Genomic DNA, 10,402 nt, shown 5'->3' on the forward strand with positions numbered 1-10,402 from the left:
AACAGGTAGAAGACATTAAAGAGGAAGCACAAAAATCCCTTAAAGAATTGCATGAAAACCAGACCAAACAGGTGATGGAATTGAATAAAACCATCCAAGACCGAAAAAGGGAAGTAGAGACAATGAAGAAAACCCAAATTGAGGCAACGCTGGAGATAGAAGCCCTAGTTAAGAAATCTGGAACCATAGATGCGAGCATCAGCAACAGAATACAAGAGATGGAAGAGAGAATCTCAGGTGCAGAAGACTCCATAGAGAACATCGGCACGACAACCAAAGAAAATACAAAATCCAAAAAGATCCTAACTCAAAACATCCAGGAAATCCAGGACAAAATGATAAGACCAAACCTACGGATAATAGGAGTAGATGAGAATGAAGATTTTCAACTCAAAGGACCAGCAAATATCTTCAACAAAATTATAGAAGAAAACTTCCCAAACCTAAAGAAAGAGATGCCCATGAACATACAAGAAGCTTACAGAACTCCAAATAGACTGGACCAGAAAAGAAATTCCTTCCAACACATAATAATCAGAACAACAAATGCACTAAATAAAGATAGAATACTAAAAGCAGTAAGAGAAAAAGGTCAAGTAACATATAAAGGCAAGCCTATCAGAATTACACCGGATTTTTCACCAGAGACTATGAAAGCCAGAAGGGCCTGGACAGATGTTATACAGAAACTAAGAGAACACAATTTCCAGCCCAGGCTACTATACCCAGCCAAACTCTCAATTACCATAGATGGAGAAACCAAAGTATTCCACGACAAAACCAAATTCACACATTATCTTTCCACGAATCCAGCCCTTCAAAGGATAATAACAGAAAAAAACCAATACAAGGACGGAAACCACGTCCTAGAAAAAGCAAGAAGGTAATCCCTCAACAAACCTAAAAGAAGACAGCCACAAGAACAGAACACCAACTCTAACAACAAAAATAAAAGGAAGCAACAATTACTTCTCCCTAATATCTCTTAATATCAATGGACTCAACTCCCCAATAAAAAGACATAGACTAACAGACTGGCTACAGAAACAGGAACCAACATTTTGCTGCTTTAAGGAAACTCATCTCAGAGAAAAAGATAGACACTACCTCAGAATGAAAGGCTGGAAAACAATTTTCAAAGCAAATGGTAGGAAGAAACAAACTGGAGTAGCCATTATAATATCTGATAAGATTGACTTCCAACCCAAAGTCATCAAAAAAGACAAGGAAGGGCACTTCATTCTCATCAAAGGTAAAATCCTCCAAGAGGAACTATCAATTCTGAATATCTATGCTCCAAATACAATGGCAGCCTCATTCATTAATGATACTTTAGTAAAGCTCAAACCACACATTGCACCTCACACAATAATAGTGGGAGACTTCAACACACCACTTTCACCAATGGACAGATCATGGAAGCAGAAACTAAACAGGGACACAGTGAAACTAACAGAGGTTATAAAACAAATGGATCTGACAGATATCTACAGAACATTTTATCCTAAAACAAAAGGATATACCTTCTTCTCAGCACCTCACGGTACCTTCTGCAAAATTGACCACCTAATTGGTCTCAAAACAAGCCTCAACATATACAAAAATATTGAAATTGTCCCATGCATCCTATCAGATCACCATGGACTAAGACTGATCTTCAATAACAAAATAAATAATAGAAAGCCAACACACACGTGGAAACTAAACAACACTCTTCTCAGTGATACCTTGGTCAAGGAAGGAATAAAGAAAGAAATTAAGGACTTTCTGGAGTTTAATGAAAATGAAGCCACAATATACCCAAACTTATGGGACACATTGAAAGCATTTCTAAGAGGAAAACTCATAGCTCTGAGTGCCTCCAAAAAGAAACTAGAGAGAGCACACATTAGCAGCCTGACAACACACCTAAAATCTCTAGAACGAAAGGAAGCAAATTCACCCAAGAGGAGTAGACAGCAAGAAATAATCAAACTCAGGGGTGAAATCAACCAAGTGGAAACAAGAAGAACAATTCAAAGAATCAACCAATCAAGGAGCTGGTTCTTTGAGAAAATCAACAAGATAGATAAACCCTTAGCCAGACTCAATAGAGGGCAGAGGGAAAGTATTCTAATTAACAAAATCAGAAATGAAAAGGGAGACATAACAACAGACCCTGAAGAAGTCCAAAACACCATCAGATCCTTCTACAAAAAGCTATACTCAACAAAACTGGAGAACCTGGATGAAATGGACAAGTTTCTAGACAGATACTAGGTACCAAAGTTAAATCAAGATCAGGTTAATGATCTAAACAGTCCCATATCCCCTAAAGAAATAGAAGCACTCATTAATAGTCTCCCAACCAAGAAAAGCCCAGGACCAGATGGGTTTAGTGCAGAGTTCTATCAGACCTTCAAAGAAGATCTAATCCCAGTTCTTCACAAACTATTCCACAAAATAGAATCAGAAGGTACTCTACCCAACTCATTCTATGAAGCCACAATTACTCTGATACCTAAACCAGAAAAAGACCCAACAAAAATAGAGAACTTCAGACCAATTTCCCTTATGAATATTGATGCAAAAATCCTCAATAAAGTTCTCGCTAACCGAATTCAAGAACACATCAAAACAATCATCCATCCTGACCAAGTAGGTTTCATCCCAGGGATGCAAGGATGGTTCAATATACGAAAATCCATCAATGTAATCCAGTATATAAACAAACTGAAAGACAAAAACCACATGATCAACTCGTTAGATGCTGAAAAAACATTTGACAAAATCCAACACCCATTCATGATAAAAGTCTTGGAAAGATCAGGAATTCAAGGCCCATACGTAACCATGATAAAAGCAATATACAGCAGACCATTAGCCAACATCAAAGTAAATGGTGAGAAGCTGGAAGAAATCCCACTAAAATCAGGGACTAGACAAGGCTGCCCACACTCTCCCTACTTATTCAACATTGTACTTGAAGTCCTAACCAGAGCAATTAGATAACAAAAGGAGATCAAGGGGATTCAAATCGGAAAAGAAGAAGTCAAATTATCGCTTTTTGCAGATGATATGATAGTATACATAAGTGACCCTAAAAATTCCACCAGAGAACTCCTAAGCCTGATAAATAGCTTCGGTTAAGAAGCTGGATATAAAATTAACTCAAGCAAGTCAATGGTCTTTCTGTACACAAAGGATAAACAGGCAGAGAAGGAAATTAGGGAAACAACACCCTTCTCAATAGTCACAAACAATATAAAATACCTTGGCGTGACTCTAACTAAGGAAGCGAAAGATCTGTATGAGAAGAATTTCAAGTCCCTGAAGAAAGAAATTAAAGATCTCAGAAGATGGAAAGACCTCCCATGCTCATGGATTGGCAGGATCAACATTGTAAAAATGGCTATCTTACCAAAAGCAATCTACAGATTCAATGCAATCCCCATCAAAATTCCAACTCAATTCTACAACGAATTAGAAAGGGCAATCTGCAAATTCATCTGGAACAACAAAAAACCTAGGATAGCAAAAACTCTTCTCAAGGATAAAAGAACCTCTGGTGGAATCACCACGCCTGACCTAAAGCTGTACTACAGAGCAATTGTGATAAAAACTGCATGGTACTGGTATAATGACAGACAAGTAGACCAATGGAACAGAATTGAAGACCCTGAGATCAACCCACATACCTATGGTCACTTGATCTTTGACAAGGGAGCAAAAACTATCCAGTGGAAAAAAGACAGTATTTTCAACAAATGGTGCTGGCACAACTAGCGGTTATCATGTAGAAGAATGTGAATTGATCCATTCCTATCTCCTTGTACTAAGGTCAAATCTAAGTGGATTAAGGAACTCCACATAAAACCAGAGACACTGAAACTTATAGAGGAGAAAGTAGGGAAAAGCCTCGAAGATATGGGTACAGGGGAAAAATTCCTGAATAGAACAGCCAAGGCTTGTGCTGTAAGATCGAGAATCGATAAATGGGACCTCATAAAGTTGCAAAGCTTCTGCAAGGCATAAGACACCGTCAATAAGACAAAAAGATCGACCCGCCACAGGATCTTAAGACTTCTGGTGAGTGGAACACAGCTTCTGCTCCAATCCAATTGCGCGCGGGACCTGAGACTGCATTAGTTAGGGAAGCAGAAAAACGACCTGAGTAGGACCACAGGCCACTTCCGGCCGGACCAGCACCAGAGTAGCTAGAGCGCAGGGTCAGCTGACACCCGCCAGCTACCCAGGACCCCCGCCACAGGATTTTGAGACTGCTGGTGAGTGGAACACAGCTTCTGCTCCAGTCCAATCACGCGGGACCTGAGACTGCTTTGGTTGGGGAGGCAGAAATCCAGCCTCAGTAGGGCCACAAGCCTCTCCGGTCAGAAAAGCACTGGGGTAGCTAGGGCGCAGGGTCTGCTGACACTCGCCTTCTACCCACAACACCCGCCACAGGATCTTAAGACCTCTGGTGAGTGGAACACAGCTTCTGCTCCAATCCATTTGCACAGGACCTGAGACTGCTTTGGTTGGGGAGGAAGAAATCCGGCCTCAGTAGGGCCACAAGCCTCTCCGGTCAGAAAAGCGCCGGGGTAGCTAGGGCGCAGGGTCGGCTGACACCCGCCAGCTACCCACGACCCCCACCACAGGATCTTAAGACTTCTGGTGAGTGGAACACAGCTTCTGCTCCAATCCAATTGCGCGGGACCTGAGACTGCTTTGGTTGGGGAGGAAGAAATCCGGCCTCAGTAGGGCCACAAGCCTCTCAGGTCAGAAAAGCGCCGGGGTAGCTAGGGCGCAGGGTCAGCTGACACTCGCCAGCTACCCACGACACCCGCCACAGGATTTTGAGACTGCTGGTGAGTGGAACACAGCTTCTGCTCCAATCTTCAAACAGTGACAACGACAACAACTAACCCCAGAGATTACCAGATGGCGAAAGGTAAACGTAATAATCTTACTAACAGAAACCAAGACCACTCACCATCATCAGAACCCAGCACTCCCACTTCGCCCAGTCCAGGGCACCCCAACACACCTGAAAAGCTAGACACGGATCTAAAAGCATATCTCCTGATGATGGTAGAGGACTTCAAGAAGGACTTTAATAACACACTTAAAGAAATACAGGAGAACACTGCTAAACAGGTAGAAGACATTAAAGAGGAAGCACAAAAATCCCTTAAAGAATTGCAGGAGAACACTGCTAAAGAGTTACAAATCCTTAAAGAAAAACAGGATAACATAATCAAACAGGTAGAAGTCCTTAATGAAAAACAGGAAAACACATCCAAACAGATGATGGAAATGAACAAAACCATACTAGACCTAAAAAGGGAAGTAGACACAATAAAGAAAACCCAAAATGAGGCAACACTGGAGATAGAAACCCTAGGAAAGAAATCTGGAACCATAGATACCAGCATCAGCAAGAGAATACAAGAGATGGAAGAGAGAATCTCAGGTGCAGAAGATTCCATAGAGAACATCGGCACAACAATCAAGGAAAATGTAAAATGCAAAAAGATCCTAACTCAAAACATCCAAGAAATACAGGACACAATGAGAAGACCAAACCTACGGATAATAGGAGTGGATGAGAATGAAGATTTTCAACTCAAAGGACCAGCAAACATCTTCAACAAAATTATAGAAGAAAACTTCCCAAATCTAAAGAAAGAGATGCCCATGAACATACAAGAAGCCTACAGAACTCCAAATAGACTGGACCAGAAAAGAAATACCTCCCGACACATAATAATCAGAACAACAAATGCTCTAAATAAAGATAGAATACTAAAAGCAGTAAGAGAAAAAGGCCAAGTAACATATAAAGGCAAGCCTATCAGAATTACACCAGATTTTTCACCAGAGACTATGAAAGCCAAAAGATCCTGGACGGATGTTATACAGACACTAAAAGAACACAAATTCCAGCCCAGGCTACTATACCCAGCCAAACTCTCAATTAACATAGATGGAGAAACCAAAGTATTCCACAACAAAACCAAATTCACACATTATCTCTCCACGAATCCAGCCCTTCAAAAGATAATAACAGAAAAAACCAATACAAGGACAGGAACCATGCCCTAGAAACAACAAGAAGGTAATCCATCAACAAACCTAAAAGAAGACAGCCACAAGAACAGAATGCCAACTTTAACAACAAAAATAACAGGAAACAACAATTACTTTTCCTTAATATCTCTTAATATCAATGGACTCAACTCCCTGATAAAAAGACATAGACTAACAAACTGGCTACACAAACAAGACCCAACATTTTGCTGCTTACAGGAAACTCATCTCAGAGAAAAAGATAGACACTACCTCAGAATGAAAGGCTGGAAAACAATTTTCCAAGCAAATGGTATGAAGAAACAAGCTGGAGTAGCCATTCTAATATCTGATAAGATTGACTTCCAACCCAAAGTCATTAAAAAAGACAGGGAGGGACACTTCATACTCATCAAAGGTAAAATCCTCCAAGAGGAACTATCAATCCTGAATATCTATGCTCCAAATACAAAGGCAGCCACATTCATTAAAGAAACTTTAGTAAATCTCAAAGCACACATTGCACCTCATACAATAATAGTGGGAGACTTCAACACACCACTTTCACCAATGGACAGATCATGGAAACAGAAACTAAACAGGGACACAGTGAAACTAACAGAAATTATGAATTAAATGGATCTGGCAGATATCTACAGAACATTCTATCCTACAACAAAAGGATATACCTTCTTTTCAGCACCTCATGGTACCTTCTCCAAAATTGACCACATAATTGGTCACAAAACAGGCCTCAACAGATACAAAAATATTGAAATTGTCCCATGCATCCTCTCAGATCACCATGGACTAAGGCTGATCTTCAATAACAAAATAAATAATAGAAAGCCAACCTTCACGTGGAAACTGAACAACACTCTTCTCAATGATACCTTGGTCAAGGAAGGAATGAAGAAAGAAATTAAGGACTTTTTAGAGTTCAATGAAAATGAAGACACAACATACCCAAACTTATGGGATGCAATGAAAGCATTTCTAAGAGGAAAACTCATAGCTCTGAGTGCCTCCAAAAGGAAACTAGAGAGAGCACACATTAGCAGCTTGACAACATACCTAAAAGCACTAGAACAAAAGGAAGCAAACTCACCCAAGAGGAGTAGACGGCAGGAAATAATCAAACTCAGGGGCGAAATCAACCAAGTGGAAACAAGAAGAACTATTCAAAGAATCAACCAATCAAGGAGCTGGTTCTTTGAGAAAATCAACAAGATAGATAAACCCTTAGCCAGACTCACTAGAGGACACAGGGAAAGCATCCTAATTAAGAAAATCAGAAATGAAAAAGAAGACATAACAACAGATCCTGAAGATATCCAAAACACCATCAGATCCTTCTACCAAAGGCTATACTCAACAAAACTGGAGAACCTGGATGAAATGGAGAAGTTCCTAGACAGATACCAGGTACCAAAGTTGAATCAATATCAGGTTAATGATCTAAACAGCCCTATATCCCCCAAAGAAATAGAAGCAGTCATTGATAGTCTCCCAACTAAAAAAAGCCCAGGACCAGACGGGTTTAGTGCAGAGTTCTATCAGACCTTCAAAGAAGATCTAATCCCAGTTCTTCACAAACTATTCCACAAAATAGAAACAGAAGGTACTCTACCCAACTCATTCTATGAAGCCACAATTACTCTGATACCTAAACCAGAAAAAGACCCAACAAAGATAGAAAATTTCAGACCAATATCCATTATGAATATTGATGCAGAAATCCTCAATAAATTTCTTGCTAACCGAATCCAAGAACACATCAAAACAATCATCCATCCTGACCAAGTAGGTTTCATCCCAGGGATGCAGGGATGGTTCAATATACGGAAATCCATCAACGTAATCCAGTATATAAACAAACTCAAAGACAAAAACCACATGGTCATCTCGTTAGATGCGGAAAAAGCATTTGACAAGATCCAACACCCATTCATGATAAAAGTCTTGGAAAGATCAGGAATTCAAGGCCCATACCTAAACATGATAAAAGCAATCTACAGCAAACCAGTAGCCAACATCAAAGTAAATGGTGAGAAGCTTGAAGCAATCCCTCTAAAATCAGGGACTAGACAAGGCTGTCCACTTTCTCCATACCTATTCAACATTGTACTTGAAGTCCTAGCCAGAGCAATTCGACAACAAAAGGAGATCAAAGGGATACAAATTGGAAAAGATGAAGTCAAAATATCACTTTTTGCAGATGATATGATAGTATATATAAGTGACCCTAAAAATTCCACCAGAGAACTCCTAAGCCTGATAAACAGCTTCGGTGAAGTAGCTGGATATAAAATTAACTCAAACAAATCAATGGCCTTTATCTACACAAAGAATAAACAGGCTGAGAAAGAAATTAGGGAAACAACACCCTTCTCAATAGTCACAAATAATATAAAATATCTTGGCGTGACTCTAACTAAGGAAGTGAAAGATCTGTATAATAAAAACTTCAAGTCTCTGAAGAAAGAATTTATAGAAGATCTCAGAAGATGGAAAGATCTCCCATGCTCATGGATTGGCAGGATCAACATTGTAAAAATGGCTATCTTGCCAAAAGCAATCTACAGATTCAATGCAATCCCCATCAAAATTCCAACTCAATTCTTCAACGAATTAGAACGTGCAATCTGCAAATTCATCTGGAATAACAAAAAACCTAGGATAGCAAAAACTCTTCTCAAGGATAAAAGAACCTCTGGTGGAATCACCATGCCGGACCTAAAGCTTTACTACAGAGCAACTGTGATAAAAACTGCATGGTACTGGTATAGTGACAGACAAATAGACCAATGGAATAGAATTGAAGACCCAGAAATGAACCCACACACTTACGATCACTTGATCTTCGACAAGGGAGCTAAAACCATCCAGTGGAAGAAAGAAAGCATTTTCAACAAATGGTGCTGGCACAACTGGTTGTTAACATGTAGAAGAATGTGAATCGATCCATTCCTATCTACTTGTACTAAGGTCAAGTCTAAGTGGATGAAGGAACTTCACATAAAACCAGAGACAAAGAAACTTATATAGGAGAAAGTGGGGAAAAGCCTTGAAGATATGGGCACAGGGGAAAAATTCTTGAATAGAACAGTAATGGCTTGTGCTGTAAGATCGAGAATTGACAAGTGGGACCTCATGAAACTGCAAAGCTTGTGCAAGGCTAAAGACACCATCAATAAGACAAAAAAACCACCAACAGATTGGGAAAGGATTTTCACCTATCCTAAATCAGATAAGGGACTAATATCCAATATATATAAAGAACTCAAGAAGTTGGACTCCAGAAAGTCAAATAACCCCATTAAAAAATGGGGCTCAGAACTGAACAAAGAATTCTCACCTGAGGAATACCGAATGGCAGAGAAGCACCTGAAAAAATGTTCAACATCCTTAATCATCAGGGAAATGCAAATCAAAACAACCCTGAGATTCCACCTCACACCAGTCAGAATGGCTAAGATCAAAAATTCAGGTGACAGCAGATGCTGGCGAGGATGTGGAGAAAGAGGAACACTCCTCCATTGTTGGTGGGATTGCAAGCTTGTACAACCACTCTGGAAATCAGTCTGGCAGTTCCTCAGAAAACTGGATATAGTACTACTGGAGGATCCAGCAATACCTCTCCTGGGCATATATCCAGAAGATGTTCCAACCGGTAAAAAGGACACATGCTCCACTATGTTCATAGCAGCCTTATTTATAATAGCCAGAAGCTGGAAAGAACCCAGATGTCCCTCAACAGAGGAATGGATACAAAAATTATGGTACATTTACACAATGGAGTACTACTCAGCTATTAAAAAGAATGAATTTATGAAATTCATAGCCAAATCGATGGACCTGGAGGGCATCATCTTGAGTGAAGTAACACAATCACAAAAGAACTCACACAATATGTATTCACTGATAAGTGGATATTAGCCCAAAACTTAGAATACCCAAGATATAAGATACAATTTACTAAACGCATGAAACTCAAGAAGAATGAAGACCAAAGTGTGGACACTGTGCACCTTCTTAGAATTGGGAACAAAACACCCAGGGAAGGAGTTACAGAGACAAAGTTCGTAGCTGTGATGAAAGGATGGACCATTTAGAGACTGTCGTATCCAGGGATCCTTCCCATAAGCAGCTTCCAAACGCTGACACCATTGCATACACTAGCAAGATTTTGCTGAAAGGACCCAAATATAGCTGTCTCTTGTGAGACGATGCCGGGGCCTAGCAAACACAGAAGTGGATGTTCACAGTCAGCTATTGGATGTATCACTTGGCTCCCTATGCAGAAGCTAGAGAAAGTACCCAAGGAGCTAAAGGGATCTGCAACCCTATTGTT

This window comes from Mus caroli, unplaced genomic scaffold, assembly GCF_978045245.1.
Source record: "Mus caroli unplaced genomic scaffold, Mus_caroli_1 scaffold_8, whole genome shotgun sequence".
Lineage (NCBI taxonomy): Eukaryota > Metazoa > Chordata > Mammalia > Rodentia > Muridae > Mus > Mus caroli.